The sequence below is a fragment of the Urocitellus parryii genome, chromosome 5 (genome assembly GCF_045843805.1).
Source record: "Urocitellus parryii isolate mUroPar1 chromosome 5, mUroPar1.hap1, whole genome shotgun sequence".
In the NCBI taxonomy this organism is placed as follows: domain Eukaryota; kingdom Metazoa; phylum Chordata; class Mammalia; order Rodentia; family Sciuridae; genus Urocitellus; species Urocitellus parryii.
The window spans coordinates 55921529-55937303 of record NC_135535.1 but is presented as its reverse complement, the minus strand read 5'-3'; the positions used below and the strand labels follow the sequence as shown (position 1 = coordinate 55937303).

Genomic DNA, 15775 nt, shown 5'->3' with positions numbered 1-15775 from the left:
TTATTGAAAGAAAATGAAAAACTCAATCTTGGCTCAGAAAACTATTTCACTTTTAAAGTGTACTGAGTTAATACTAATGAGGAATTCTGTGCTTATATTAGGGAAAGGGAATTTTTAAATGTATTTATGAAATGAATTATTGTGATTCCTAAGTCTACTGGCTGAAACATGTGTTAATTATAATTATTTATAATAATAAATAACATAGTACATTATTTAGTCTTGGTAAGGAAACTCAAAATCTCTAACACTGAAATTCTGAAAGTAAGAGTGAATCACTAAAATTGTATTTATCTTGATGTTGTAAAACAACCAAATATCTTTATTTTTCTTATTCTAGATTGCTACATTTTATAAATATCTGTGTGTATATTGCTGAAAAAATACAATTTTTTTATTGTGGAACTTAGGTAACTTGGTCCCAATATATTTGGAATGGTACTATGACAAACAATGAAGTTATAATGCAGGTATATTTCAGGTGACACTACTGTATAATTTCAATGAAATTAAAGGCCTTTTTCACTCAAATTTACAACTTCCAAAGCTAGTTTCTGAAAATAAAAATATCTATGCTATATGTATACAGAGTGATTATACTTTGCATTGAGCTTCCAACATGAAGGATACATTGCTTATGTCACTGCATCACAAATTGTTTGGGTTCTTTTTAAAGTTTCTGTTGATGGTGATTATCTGTATTCAACAAGTATCCAAAGCCAAGGGAACTTGTGTTTGTTGGATTTAGACTCAAGTCATAAAGACAAGTAAATATTAGAAGTTAAATGTTTCCATGCTACTACATATGTAGTTTTCTCTATATATTTTTCCTGAACTGAATTAGGTGCCAGACAATGATTGATGATTTTACAACTGCAATTTGCAGCTGGTAAAAACCTAGAAGAACTTCTATTTTAATAAGAGGAACTATGTCTAGAGAGGGGAAGTAACAAAAACTATTGGGAGCTCTGGGGCCGGAATCAAAGTCCCTATTTACTGGGTGACAAATAGAGTTAATAGCTTATTAGTCAATGTTTGTGCTGGTTTTTTTTTACTTCCTTTTTTTTAAAAAAAGGGAAGCAATATTTTACTCCTTAATACATTTCTATTTTGAAGTGCTGCAAGATAAGCACTGGCAGTTAAAGTGTAGTTGCATAGTGATTTTTTTCCAGATTCACCACCACTGGCATTGCTAAGTTTCTATAACACTGTAAGTTATATAATCCCTTTCTTCTTTTCTGTCTGTATACAGATTTGCTTAGGTATATCTAAGTTCTGTTTACAAAAGAAGTTCTTCAAGGTTAAATAAGAGAGTATTGCCAGTTCTTATTTTAGTAAACACTAAAGTCATGCTGAGAAGTTCATACTTTATAAGTTAAACATCCAGATGGTTAAAATTTCATTAATTATGGAAATTTAAAATATGAGTAAAATCAAAGTTTGCAAATAAATATGAGGAGTCTTAAATTTTGGACCAATTAATATGCAATCTAAAGTTGGAACACTTATTTGAAAAGATAATTAAAAATTGAGACTTTAAACTATTAGATATGTACAAATTCCTTACTATATTATAGTATACTGTGCATCTTTTTAATATTAGATATTAATATAGAACCAAGATTATACATATTAATGACTAGTTGCTATTCTGATCACTATGGCCTTTGGATATCTACTTCTCAGTTTCCTATTAACCATATAAAAATCAAGTTATGATAAGAAAGTGTCTTTCTTTCTTTAGCACATTATTGGATATCCTTCATGAATTCTTGAAAAGTTCACCAAGTCTTTTTTGACAGTTACACGTAGATATTACACACACACACACGCATACACACACACACACACACAATTTAAGATTCTCAGAGAAAGGGAGAGAGAATCAATGCTTTCAATGCAATGAAGTGTGCAGGTGTTGGAAAACCTAGCTTTGCAAATCATGGGTAAATCACATAACCTGTAAGAAACCTAAAAGGACATCTAAATGTAGGCTATAACAATAAGTGAACTCTAAATGGAGACTATAACAATAATAATGATTTTTTATTTAGTATGAGAATCATGTGAATTTATGTATAACTTGACCTAGTGGATTATAAATCATTACCGAGCACTTCCTAAGGCTGTCATGAGAGTACCTCAAACTGGTGGTTAAAACAACAGAAGTTCATTCTCTCTTAGTTGTGGATGGGTGCAAACACCCAGAAACATGGGGAGAATGCTACATGAAGATGGTGGCAGTGGGACTCCAGTCTGTGCCTCCATCTTCATATGGCATTCTCCCTGTGTTTCTGTGTCTTCACATGGCAGTCTTTTTTATGTATGTATGTATGTATGTATGTATGTATTTTAGTTGCCAGTGGATGTTTCACTTTACTTGTTTATTTATATGCTGTGCTGAGGATCAAACCCAGGGCCTCACACATGCCAGGCAAGTGCTCTACCACTGAGCCACAACCCCAGTCCCACGTGGCAGTCTTCTTGTAAACATATCTATTAGACTGGATTAGGAGCTGCCCTATTCCAGTACAAATTCCTCCCAGTCAATTACACATACATTAGCTCTAGGGAATAGTTTGGATCTGGAATATACCTCAAAAACCCATGTGTTAGATATTTTCTCCTCAGGTTGGTGCTGTTGGGAAGTGTTGGAAACTTTAAGAGGTGGGTCCTGGAAAGAGGTGTTTGAGTTATTGTAAGAATTCATTCAAAGGAAATAGTAGGACTATAGCCTCTTCCTCTTCCTCTCTTTAGCTTCCTAGGAATGGAGTGAGCAGGTTTGCTCCACATAATGTTCTCCCCATGATGTTCCACCACAGGGTGAAAGCAACAGGCTCAAATGATCATGGACAGTTACACATGACCCAAAGTTTGTTGGGAGGAACCACCCTTTTTTTCTTTTTAATGTGTTTATCTCAGCTGTTTTTGTTATAGTAGTGGAAAACAGACTAACATCCCATTTCCAAATAAGGTCACATTCTGAGATGTTAGAAGTTAAAATCTCAACTTGTCTTTTTTGAGGGATGTAATTAAACCAATAATAGTTTGCCTATGACTCCTTTCCCAAATTCAAGTCCCTACCACATTCGTTCTACATGCAAAAATGTATATTCAGCTGATCACAACATTTCCAAGTATCTTAGTTATTCCAACATCAGCTCTAAATCCAAATTCTATTTAGATCAGTTATGGATGACACTTGGAATGTAGTCTATCCTAGGACAAAATTTCTTTCTATCTGTCAACCTGTGAAAACTGGAGAACAAGTCATCTACTTCCAAGATACAATATGAGAAAGAATAGACATTCTCATTCTAAAATGAAATTGGAATAAACAAAATAGAAAGGTTCTACTGATCTAAAGCGACTTCAAAACTTATCATAATGTAAAAATTCCATGATGTTATAAAACTTGGGAATAATCCTCTATTGCTTTTTGCTCTGTCTTGCCAGAATGATCCTGCCTCCTGTTTTAGTCAGCTTTTTTGCTGCTGTGACTAAAAGATCTGACCAGAACAATTTTAGGAGGAAAAGTTCATTTGAGGGCTTATGGTTTCAGAGGTCTTAGTCCATAGAAGGCCATCTCCATTCCTCAGGGCCCCAGGTGAGGCTGAACATCATGGCGGAAGAGTGTGGCAGAAGAAAGTGGCTCACATCTTGATCAGGAAGGAGAGCGAGAGGTCTCCACTTGCCAGATACAAATAAATACCCCAAAGCCACGCTGCCCCATCCCCACCTCCTCCGGCCACACCCTACCACTTCAGTTATCACTCACTTAATCCCTATGGGGGGATTAATTTACTTCTTCAGTTAAGATTCACACAACCCAATCATTTCTCCTCTGAATGTTCTTACACTGTTTCACTTGTGAGCTTTTGGGGGATACCTCACATCCAAAGCATAACACCTCCTTTCCCAGGTCTTGCCCCCTTTCTCCTCAGTCCTGGGTGGTGGCCCTGCTCCCTGAAAATAAGGACATGGCCCTGTTCTTTGGAACTGTGGAAATCCCCTTTCCCAAGCCTCTGCATACATTTTTCTCCCCTGTAATTCTTCCTTTGCTTTATTCTTTCTTTATTTCTTTCAGTACAGACTGGCAGTATTTTTGCTGGCATAATATTTTTAAAAATCTGTCATCTTCTTATGGGTACCCAAGACAAAAGACAAGAGAGTTCTTTTAAGTGTCTTCCATATGCCTGCATCTCTATTCTCGAATTTGAAGTTTATTATTCTCATTGCATGGTTTTAGGTTATTATTATAAATGTACGCTTCCATAGATAGTATTTTATATAGTTTACAAGTTCTCAGATTTCATGTATTGGTTTCATACTGAATAAGTATTTAAGAAGTCACACACTTTATTTGTTCAATAATGTGTTTGAAATAATGTGACTCATAGTTTTAATCCATTCACTGTATTATTATTATTATCATTAGTAGTAGTAGTATTTTTCATTGACTAACATTATTTAATTATAATTCATAGTATAGTCCATGTACATATGACAGCCATGACTTCTCTAAATATATTCTCTGGGTCTGTGTTCAATTCTTTTGATTTGTACTCTTAACAATATTTGAGCATTTATTACCACCTGCAATTTCTCTAACAATTCATTTACATTCTGTCTTCTCAGATAGTCCCAGATCTGGAACTTAGTAAGTGGAGTCAATTAACACTGTTAACATTGTGTGATATTTCATTGTGGTCTCTGTGTTATATATATTTTATTCACATATATTAATTATGCATTTGGGTTCAGTGTGATACTTTCATATATGCTAAACTGTACACTGATCAAATTCTCCCCCCACTTTACCCTTCTCAATCCCTAGTAAACATAATTCTGATTTTAGGTTGACTTTTTATTTATTTTTTTGGTACCAAGTATTGAACTCAGGGGCACTGGACTACTGAGCCACATCCCTAGACCTATTTTGTATTTTATTTAGAGATAGGGCCTCACTGAGTTGCTTAGTGTCTCACTTTTGCTGCACCTGACTTTGAACTCTCTATCCTTCTGCCTCAGCTTCCTGAACTTCTGGGATTACAGGTTTAGGTTGACTTTTAAAAAAAATTTTTCCACATATGAGAGAGAACATAAAGTCATTATCTTTCTGTGTTTGGCTTTTTTTTACTTAATGTCTCTAGTCCATCCAGTCTACTGAAAGAGACGGGATTTCATTCCTATTTATGGCTGAATTGTGTGTGGTATGTATAAATACACACATACACATATACACATAAAACATTTTCTTCCCTCATCTGTTGATGGGCCTCTAGGCTAATTCCATATATTAGCTATTATGAGTAGTGCTGTAATTAACATGGGTCTGCAGTCTTCTCTTTGGTATTTCTTTGGATATATGCCCAGAAGTGGGATAGTTGGATCATATGGTAAATCTATTTTTAGTTTTTTGAGGAACCTTCTTACTGTTCTCCTTGAACAGTGTGAATGTTTGTACTAATTTACATTCCAGAGTGGTATTGAGTTCCTTTCTCTGCACATTCTTTCTAGCATTTAAAAAAAATATACCAACTATCCCATCTGGAGTGAGATGTTATCTCATTATAGTTTTTTAAAGTTTTTTTTAGATAGACACATGCCTTTATTTTATTTATTTTTATGTGGTGCTGAGGATCAAACCCAGTGCCTCATACATGCTAGGTAAGGGCTCTACCACTGAGCTACAGCCCAGTCCTCATTATAATAATTTTGATGTGCAGGACCTTGATGGCTAATGATAATGTTATTTATTCATTTTAACTCCTATACATCCCAGCCTATGAATATGCAAACTTTTATTATCTATTCTCCTATCAAGGTACATTTAAAGTCTAAGTTTTAAATCTCTATGTATTGTGCTGCTATAAAAATTTCTTCTCATGCACAAATGTGCACACCTGGGAGAGACTGGGTAAGATATGCACAGTTTTGATTACAGGTTTTTAATCTCGAGAGAGTACCTGTGGCTTCACATCCTATACTTGTTTGGAAGCTATAAAAATCTAGGCTTTAGGCCATGCAGTAGATTCAGTTTTTGTTGCAAAGTCATGCCTGTGTTCCATTGGTCACAGTGTGAAAATAAAAATTGTTCTGAGTGGTAATGGGCACTAGTTTTGTTTTTGCTTCCTTCAATCATGGGTTGTTGAGAGGGTGGAGAGCGGACTCAGACCTGCACCCAGGCTTGCATCTGCAATAGGCTTTCTCATCTCTCTGCTTGAATGGAGCTCTTGGAGCCCTCTCTACCACCTAATCTGCTTCACTGACTGCTCTTTCCAGATTCCAGCAGTTCACTATTTTACTACACCGTGTTTCCATTCCATTTCTAGGCAATGGAAATGTTTATTGTTGTTTTGTTATGATTATGATTTTGGTTAGTTATTTCATTTGGTTTTCTTTTTTTCAGATTTTGTTTTTTATCACCTTGTGTTTGTAGTAGAAAAGTTACATGCAAATGTAAATTTACAGAATTGTCTTGGTCTGTTGATTGACTTTTTACTAAAGCTGAGTAGCAAACAATTGAGTCTGAAGTAGTTGGCAATAGTACCTTGCCTACTGAAATAAGATAGATCTGCTTTGAAATCTAATTGTGCAGAGTGCAAAAATGACACTCCGATGTAAAAATCAAAGAGACTTATTTTCATTCTTACCTAGATGGAAGACTGTTTCAGCTCTTCGTGAAGATGGTTCTGCAAGTATACTTTACAGTAGTCCAAAAAATTTAATTCAAGTGCAGTTTTAGATCTAGTCAGCTTTTGAGCCAAAGCTTTAACAAAGTCATGGAATTCTGCAGTATAAAACATTAAAAAAAAAAAAGTTGACTTTGACTTGGGATCTTTTATAGGCGGAAGCTCCTGTTTCTTCTATCACCCCTATCACAAAATAATTTAGAAGTCTCATGAAATTTAGATTTTTGAGCAGTGTAATGATCATGTCAGGATGATTTTTATCATTCTACTTCCACATATAAAGAGGCTAACCTGTTGGATAGAATTTTTAGCACTTTGTATGTGGAAGAAAATTAATGTTGAACTGGTTTTTTATTTTTATTTTTTGACAGTAACTAGCAAATAGATTTGGTTATTTCCTGAGGCTACTTCTAAAATATTAAGAGAAGTATGTGTCACAATACAGACAATAAATACTGAAGATGTGACTCCCATGATATTGAACTAAACGAAGCCCTAACTCAGTAAGGTGATGTACTGCATTACTTAAAGATGTCACAGTTTGCCAGATAATATGTTGTTTTTTTTTGACTTCTGCAAATTTCTAGTAAATTTCATTTTTGTTAGAAATAAAACATTTTATACTAATATTTAATTAACTCATTCTCTTCTCCTTAATGCAGTCTAAAATCATAAAGATAGTTACTGCCTCATAGAATCAAGAGGATACTGGCAAAGATGAAGAAAATATCACAACATTCGTTTCTTACCCAAAACCCTGAACTTAATATAGGAGAAATATTATACAGATGAAACTGTTTCATTGTTTGCATGAGTTCTTCCAAGTTTCTGTTGGACTTTGCTGTGGTATTTGTTCAGCTATTATTAGTCATCTGTCTGGAAGAGGGGATTGACTGTTAGTTCTTCAAGGTTATCATCTCTCTTGATAGGAATAGTTCTTCAAGGTTATCATCTCTCTTGATAGGAATCTTTGCAGATATTCTTATTGGGTCATTTTTTTTCTTTCTCTGTAACTTAATTGAAACATGCACTTCATTCAAGACTGAAACAAAATTTATTTATGATCTCCTAAGTTTGGTTAAGTTGTACCAATTTATACATTAATTATTACCATAGACCAGCTTGCCCTTCCATCCATCTGTCCTTCCTTCCATCCTTCCTTTCTTCCTTCCTTCCCTCCTTCCTTTTTCTTTCTACTCTGTTTCCTTCTCCTCCTCCTCCTCCTTTACCTCCTTCTTTCTGGTACTGAGGATTGAATCTAGGGGTGCTTTTCCACCAAGGTACATTCCCAGATTTTTTTGTTTGTTTGTTTTTAATTTTTGATTTTGTGACAGGGTCTCACTAAATTGCCTAGGCTTGAGATCCTCTCTCAGCCTCAGAATTTGCTGGGATTATAGGCGTGCATCACTATGTCTGGCTGAGCTTCTCTTAATAGAGCTTGATAAGGAAATTATGCCTTAATGACATTGGCCTTAGGACCTAGAGCATTCATTGTCTGTATTGAGTTAACTTTTCTCCTATGTATAATAGTTATGTAACATAGGAGAACTAAAGAAGTTGTCACTGAAATCATTTCCTGTTTTCAATGGTTTACATAACCAAAGTTGAGATAAGCTGCTATGGAGTATTATAATCTTTTTTCCTTATTTGTTTTCTCTCCTAATGATTATGTACATTGGGAAGGCATGGGCTACATCTTGTCCATCACTGTACCCCTTAGTGCCAGCACACTGAACTCCTTCTAAGTAGGACTTGTTTGATGAATCTTTATGAATTAAATGACAGAATAAGGGATGCTTCTTATGGCAGAACTTTGCTGATAGAACTGTTTAAGTTGAGCAGAAATTCATATCATAGTGTACAGGGACCTTAGGTTATATATCAAATAGCATTGATATTTGAAAGGTGTAGGCAACTTGGGAGAGTGGCCTAAAGCTCTGAACAGTGGCAATACTTATTGTCAGGGAACCGGGTTATGTTTTTGCAATTTGGTCTGTTTAGCTTAAGATAGAATCTCATACAGTATTATCAGCTTATTGCAGTCAGAGGTCTGGGGTGTAAAGGGTAGAAAACAGCGGAGAGCAGTAGAAATAAGGCAGGAAATCTTGGTTCCAAGAACAAAGGCCAGGATTTGGGTAAGGTTTGTAATACTTTGGGAGCTGGAATGGAGTTCAGCAGATATGACAGAAGCCATGCTACAGAGATAGGGTACATTTGGGAAGGCCTTGTCTCAGGTGACATTCAGGTATCCCAAGTCAGACTGGATGACAGAGGACAGAAGATAGATTATGTTTATATTCACTATAGGTCATGAGAGTTAATGAAATACCAAGACTCAAGTTATAATCATCTCAGAGAGTGGTAGGACTGACCTTTAGCTCTCCAGACATCTTACTTACAACTGAGCAAGTCTGAGTTAGCAAAGCTGATGGTGGAAGAAAGCCACATGTGCCGCGTCCCCTCGCCAGCAAAGGAAACACGACACAGGATTCTTCCTTCAGCAGTTTATTCAGGCCTTTGTTTTGACATGTCTTCTAGCTTCTACTACTACTTCTACTGCTACTCCTACTACTACTCCTACTGCTACTCCTACTACTACTACTCCAGCTACGTGCCCCAGCCTTAATAAAGCAGATAAAGCCCCAATGCACAACTGCCACGTGGATCTTTCTCATGGGGTGTTTTACAGCTACGTGCCAACTCTCCCAAAATAAGGAGTTGTTTATCACAGGCCACGGCGCTTATCAGCGCCATCTTGTAATGGCGGCCACAGTACACAGAAACGGCTCACCACACACATGTATCTCATTATCCAGCAGACTAGCTCAGAATCCCTTATAGTGTGGTGGTCATGACAAGGTTCCCAAGAGACCCTTGAGTCCTGTTAAGATATGATGGGGCTCAAAGGCATAAATTATTTTCAAATATTTACTTTTTTCATATTTGCTGTTGTCTCATTCATTTGCCACAGTGCTGTGAACTGAATGTTCAGATGTTCTTCCATCCACAGCACCCCTGGGCTGGGGATATAGCTCAGTTGGTAGGGCCTTTGCCTCATATGCACAACATCCTGAGTTCAATCCCCAGCACCACCAATAAATAAATAAATGAATAAATAAATCCACAGCACCCCAAATGATGGTTTTTGGAGATATGCCTTTGGAAGGTAGTCAGGCCATGAAGCAGGACCTTAGTCTGATGGTTAGTGTCCCATCCCAGAGGACTCAATCTTTTTCACTATTTTCTATACCCAAGACGGCCAAGTGATAACACAGGGACATTGCTGACACCAGAACCTAACCCTACGAGCGCCCAGATTTGGACTTTCAGTCTTTAAAACTGTAAGAAAATAAATTTTTGTTGTTTATGCCCCCCAGTCTATGGTGTTTTATTATGACAGCCTGAAAAGAATTATACATAGTATAATGCAGAATAATGCATAAATCAAGCCCTGGAGGAAATGTAAAAGGAAGTTAAGATAAAGGAAGAGTAGATAAAGAAAAGGGAATAATTTGTAGCCTATTTTGCAGACAACCATAATTTCATGATTGTGGAAGAAATAGAATGCATAATGTGATAAAAAGTCATACAGGGATGATAAATGAACATATTCTTTCATTTGATTTAAAAAATAAAATTTCTACCCATTGGAAAAAAAAATGTTCTGAGATCAGATGTTCTGTTACTTGGCATTTCCGCCTCACACATCGTCGTACACTTACTTATTAAGTGGACTTCAGGACCTTTGTGTGTGTGACTAGTTTTGCAGGCTGTCTCACATTACCCAGTGCATATGTACATAAGGCCAAATGACAATGCAGTGTAAATATTCATTAAAGCCACCTTCACATAATCTGTTCAAAACTCAAAATTTCTATTATTTCATTGCCAATTGACCTTCAGGCAAATTGTCAAGAAATTTATGATGGTAACAGCATGAATATGTGTACCCAGGTGTCTCTTGGGTAAAATATGACTCATGGCTTTCTTGCTTCTGAAATGATTAAGCCTCATACCTGAAGTTGACAGCACAGTCATTGCATAGATTGATGTTCTCAGTGACTAACATTTGACAGAGTTTGCCTCTGATTTATGATACCTCCAGATAAAAACAATTTACCTCATTTTTTAGTATTTTTAAACTATACTCTTTCCCTAATTGGATAAAAAAATAAATCAGTTTCTATTTTATATGGAGTACACATGCAGTTTGAATAAACTAATCTTTTAAATTAAATTTTAGGGTTTTTCCAAAAGCACAATTTTAATTATTTTTAGTAGGCTCACATGGTTCTGGTCTTTTCTTTTCTGAGGTCAAGTAACGCCTGATTTTGAAAATTGTACCTAATAGTAAACTATTACTCATATATAATCTATTCAGTAATTATCAGATTTTTGTTACCATTTATCCATTGAAGCACAGCAAGTGTTCTTGAAAAACAATTATAGAGAATTAGGTACAGTGCCAACTAATTGAATTTGTAATTTCTAAAAAATATAAAATTAAGAAATCCTTTTTCTTTTATTCCTCAGGAGGACTTTGAATTATTATAATGTTTTGAATTTATCTTTTTAAGAATTAAAGTATGCCATGCTAGCTAAGGAAACAAAGTGAAAACTGGAGACAGTAAATTCCTTTCCAGATTATTTTCATCTTTTTTGTAGGTAAAGGAACATTATTCTATATTGCATATTTTCTATATCATTTAAATATATTTGATAAATGCAAAAAATTATAATAACATTTGCACAAGTTAGAATTTACCTGGTCACTAGAAAAGGCTTATTTCTCTCCTATTTCATCCCCAGTCTGTTCCCCACAGAGGTAGCTATTACTTTAAACTGTGTGTGTTTTAGCCTATTGCTGAAGTGTGTGTTTTAGTGCTATGTATAGTGTTTTCCCTTATAATGGAAAGATTTAATAAAAAATCGTGAGTGTTTTGATTCTTTGAATTTGTGATGCAATCTGTGATAAGATTGTGGAACTCCAAGCTTTTCATGAACTACATTTTGCTTTATAATATAAAGATAAAATTGGAATTGGTGAGGTGATAGCTTCAATAGATCATTAGTGGACAAGCCTGAAGCCTGTTGGAAGGGTAACAACCAATAAACTTGGATATATAGAGAGCAATTTTTTTTTAAATGAACTATAAACCCTTGTATATGAGTGCTTTTTCACAAAGCCAGTGGTATTTATAAAAATTATTACAAACAGGAATTCATTCTAAACTCTACAGGTTATCTTCTTCTACCCACAGCTTGTCTTAATAAAAATTTTAGGTCAAAATATCTGTCACATGTTTAGTCCCTCTCTTTTTCCACTGTAATTTTAATATCCGGGTGCTTTCCAAGTACATGCAAGGCTCTAGTTCCTAACTCACTCTCAGATCTGCCTTCTATCTGTGTCTTTGCCCAAGGCTGCTGCTTTGTCCTGGCTTTCTAGATCACTGAAATAGGATCTAACTAGTTTCTTGCTATACTCTCTATCACCAATCATCTTTTTTTTTTTACCCCATCTCTAGGATCATTTTATAAAATGCAAATTTACCAAATTATCCCTTTGCTAAAAAGCAAAACAAATCAAATAAACAGTATAGTTTCCAAAGCTTTAAGATGAATGAGCTATGTGTCTTTTCAAGAAATAATTCTTTGCAACTACATATATCACAGTGTCATGCTATCTCTTACTTTCAGGACATACCAACTGGTATTTTATAGTTACAGTTTACTACTCCCAGTCCTACCACATACCAACACATCTCACAAATTATTCCTATTTAGCTTTCACAGGTCTGCTCATCCAGGTCAGTGTGACTGTCAGTCTGTTTTCTGCTGCTGTAACAGTGTACCCCAAACTGGGTAATTTATAATTAATGGAGATTTATAAAAAGCTGAGATGTTCAATATCAGTCAAGATGCTGACATCTAATGAGGGCCTTCCTGCTGCATCATGATAGGACAGGAAGTCTTGTATGGTGAAACAGCAAGTGGGCAAGTTCAATTCAGGTCTGTCTTCCTCTTCTTAGAAAGTCATAATCCTGTCTCCAGGGACCCACCCTTCATGACCTCATCCAGCCATCATTGCATCCCTCAGGCCCCATCTCTAAATACCATCAACATGAGAATTTGTGTATTGGATTTTCAACAAATGAACTTCAGAAGGATACCTTCAAAACCACAGCAGTGACTGTTAACTCCTCTTGAGATAGTTTCTTATCTGTGACCATCTAGGTTAGGTTTTCCTTTTCTTAAACTAATAGAAACCTGAATTCACCTATCTCTTGGTATTTGTCATGTATCTACTTCTTAGTTACCTCCTAGGTTGTGTTCTTTTATAGATCAGAAGCTATCTTATGTATTAGTTATTTTTGTGTTTCTAGTGTCTGGCTTATCCTTTGGCATAAACTGAGATACGTATGCAGTAAATTGTGGCAAGAAGAGTGAATGCAGGTGTGCTAGAAGCAAGAGGATGATAAGCACAGTGTTCCTCCTTGATTTCATCATTAGGACAGAATTAGTATGAAGAATGGAGCTTGATGATGCTGACATCTAAGAATAAAAATCAGGTTAGAAAGTCATTGTCAAATATTATCATCTCAGAGAGAGGTAGAATCAGTAATCAGAGCTAACACAATTAATACTCTGTAAGCTGTGGAACTTATCCATGTTTATCAATTTTATTACCCCCATAAGTTTCTTCACAGTGATAATTAGTAATAGTTTGAAAGAGAAAGTAGTTTTCTACCTAACTTTTCAGGGATCAAGGAAAAGTGGATTAGGGAGGATAATCCACTTTGCAGTCAAAATTGTCAAGAGTTGAAATTTTACAAAGATAGAGAAACAATGGACAAGAAAATTAGAAGCCAGGCTAAATGTGCAGGACACACAGAAAAGAAAGAATGAATCAGGGATAAGGGAGTTGGTTCTGAGTACTTCTAAGAACCCCAGGATGCGCAATACAGAGCACGAGGACTTTTTTCCAACATAGTACTTTCCTGATTTGAATTAATGTTAATGTTAATTCAAATAATATATTAACTTGATTTGAAAAAAAGTGTTAGAAATTAAAGGACATATACCTAGTCTTATTTCTGAATTATCTGAATGCTATTGTGTTTTGGGTTGAGAAGAAAGCAGAATAGAAGGAGATTGTTTAGCTTGTACTCTTCAGAAAGTAGGTAAACTAAGATGCCTCCACATTGTATTTTCCTTGGCCACTCTTCATTTGCAAGTCTTTTTTTTCCTTATAACTTCTATCTCCTAGTGATTAATCTTCATCATAATACCCTGTTTATTTTATTTATGCAGAATATAATCTGTGATTATTTGCAACTTCCTCATCATCTCCCTTCCACTCAAATATACCCCCATGGATATCAATGTCTTTTATTCAGCTCTGTAGCCACTCTGCTTGGCATGTAGCAGGCTTTCAATTGTATTTGTTGAAGAAACACACGGATGAACTAATGACTAAAAATTGAGTCTGGTTGAAATAATTCAAGTTCTTCTTTTAACCTGTCATCTGCCTTTTTTTTGCAAGGATCTTGATTTCTCTCTTTTTAAAAATTTTTTTTAGTTGTAGTTGGACACAATATCTTTATTTATTTTTATATGGTGCTGAGGATTGATCCCAGTGCCTCACACATGCGAGGCGGGCGCTCTACCAATGAGCTACAGCCCCAGCCTATACCTTGATTTCTCTATAAAGTCAGCTTCAAATGAGCTGAAACATGGAGTATTTTCACTACTGCTTTCCTGCCATTGCTAATGCCCTTAGTGAATAAAGCAACAGCAACAATAAAGAACGCTGTCTGCATAAAGGGCCTGTGTTCCAAAGCTTCCTAAGTAACTGAGTCCCAGAGACCCAAGCTGAGGTGTAGACAGAGATGACAAAAATGCCACTTGTCCAAATCCATGCTGTGCTTTGTCATCTGTAATAACATATTGTTCAGAATCTCTCAGTTTTAATGAAAACAGCTTGTTTAGCTTCTGTCCTTAAATGCTCTGACCTCTCTAACCTCTTGTCCTGCAGGCTGGACAAACATGGGTACCATGCCATCAAGCTTACTGTATTTCATTGCTTTACTCTCTCCTGGACCTTTATGCGCTTCTCTCCCTCCCCATAGCCACAGAACAAAAACAAACAACAAACAAATAAAAAAGATCGCCAATTCTTGCACATCAACATTATAATAACCTTTAGTTAACTAATTCTAGAAGTCTACAGTAGGGATCCTTAGTTTTTACCTCTTTAAAGAATAACCTTCTCTATAAATCTGTTCTTTGATATTAGGGGCTTCCTCCATAGCACATTGGAAACTAGCTTTTAATGAGCTGCTTCCAAATTTGTAGAAATATGTCGATAATATTTTTCCTAAGCAGATTCTCTTCTTTAATCATGTCCCCGTTCACATGAGTACATAGAATTTGGTCAGGTGTAAGCACACTGAGGAATGAAGAGTGGTCTTTCGCACCACCTTTCAAGTTCATCCGTGATGGAACTTAGTATTTCAAAAAGTAATTCAATCTAAGCTATTTCTTAATCACTCATATTTGGGTGAGGATTGCTGTCACTGGCTACTTTAAGGGGGACTCTATGAGCATAGATGGAGCCAGTTACATTCTGTACATTTTTTCTTTGATCCACAAGCATGGTGGCTCAGTTCAGTGGAAATCCTCTTAGAATAGGATTAGATTCACAGATCCAGTTATTTCTATCCCCTGCGAGGGATGCCTTAGAGCCAATTAAAGTCCTGAAATTCCTGCAGGCCATATAACACTGATTTATTTTGCAAGGTCCTTGGTAATGAATTTTACATAATGGGTTAAACTGATCATAGAAATTTTAAGTAGAATATGACTGGTCTTCAGAAAAAGGATCTTGTGGGTTTTTTTTTCTTGGGGGGTGGTGGTTCTGGAGATTCAATTCAGGGGCACTCAACCACTAAGCCATATCCCCAGCCCTGTTTTGTATTTTATTTAGAAATAGGGTCTCACTGAGATGCTTAGCAACTTGCTTTTGCTGAGCCTGGGCTTTGTACTTGCCATCCTCCTGCCTCAGCCTCCCAAGCCACAGG

The 15775-nt window shown here is 35.9% G+C and overlaps 1 protein-coding gene across 6 annotated transcripts in view; it reads left to right on the top strand.

Annotated features, from left to right (window-relative positions):
* Slc16a7 (solute carrier family 16 member 7) overlaps positions 1-15775 on the top strand; it is a 182983-nt gene that overhangs the window by 65182 nt on the left and 102026 nt on the right. The gene's annotated exons all lie outside the window — the stretch shown is intronic.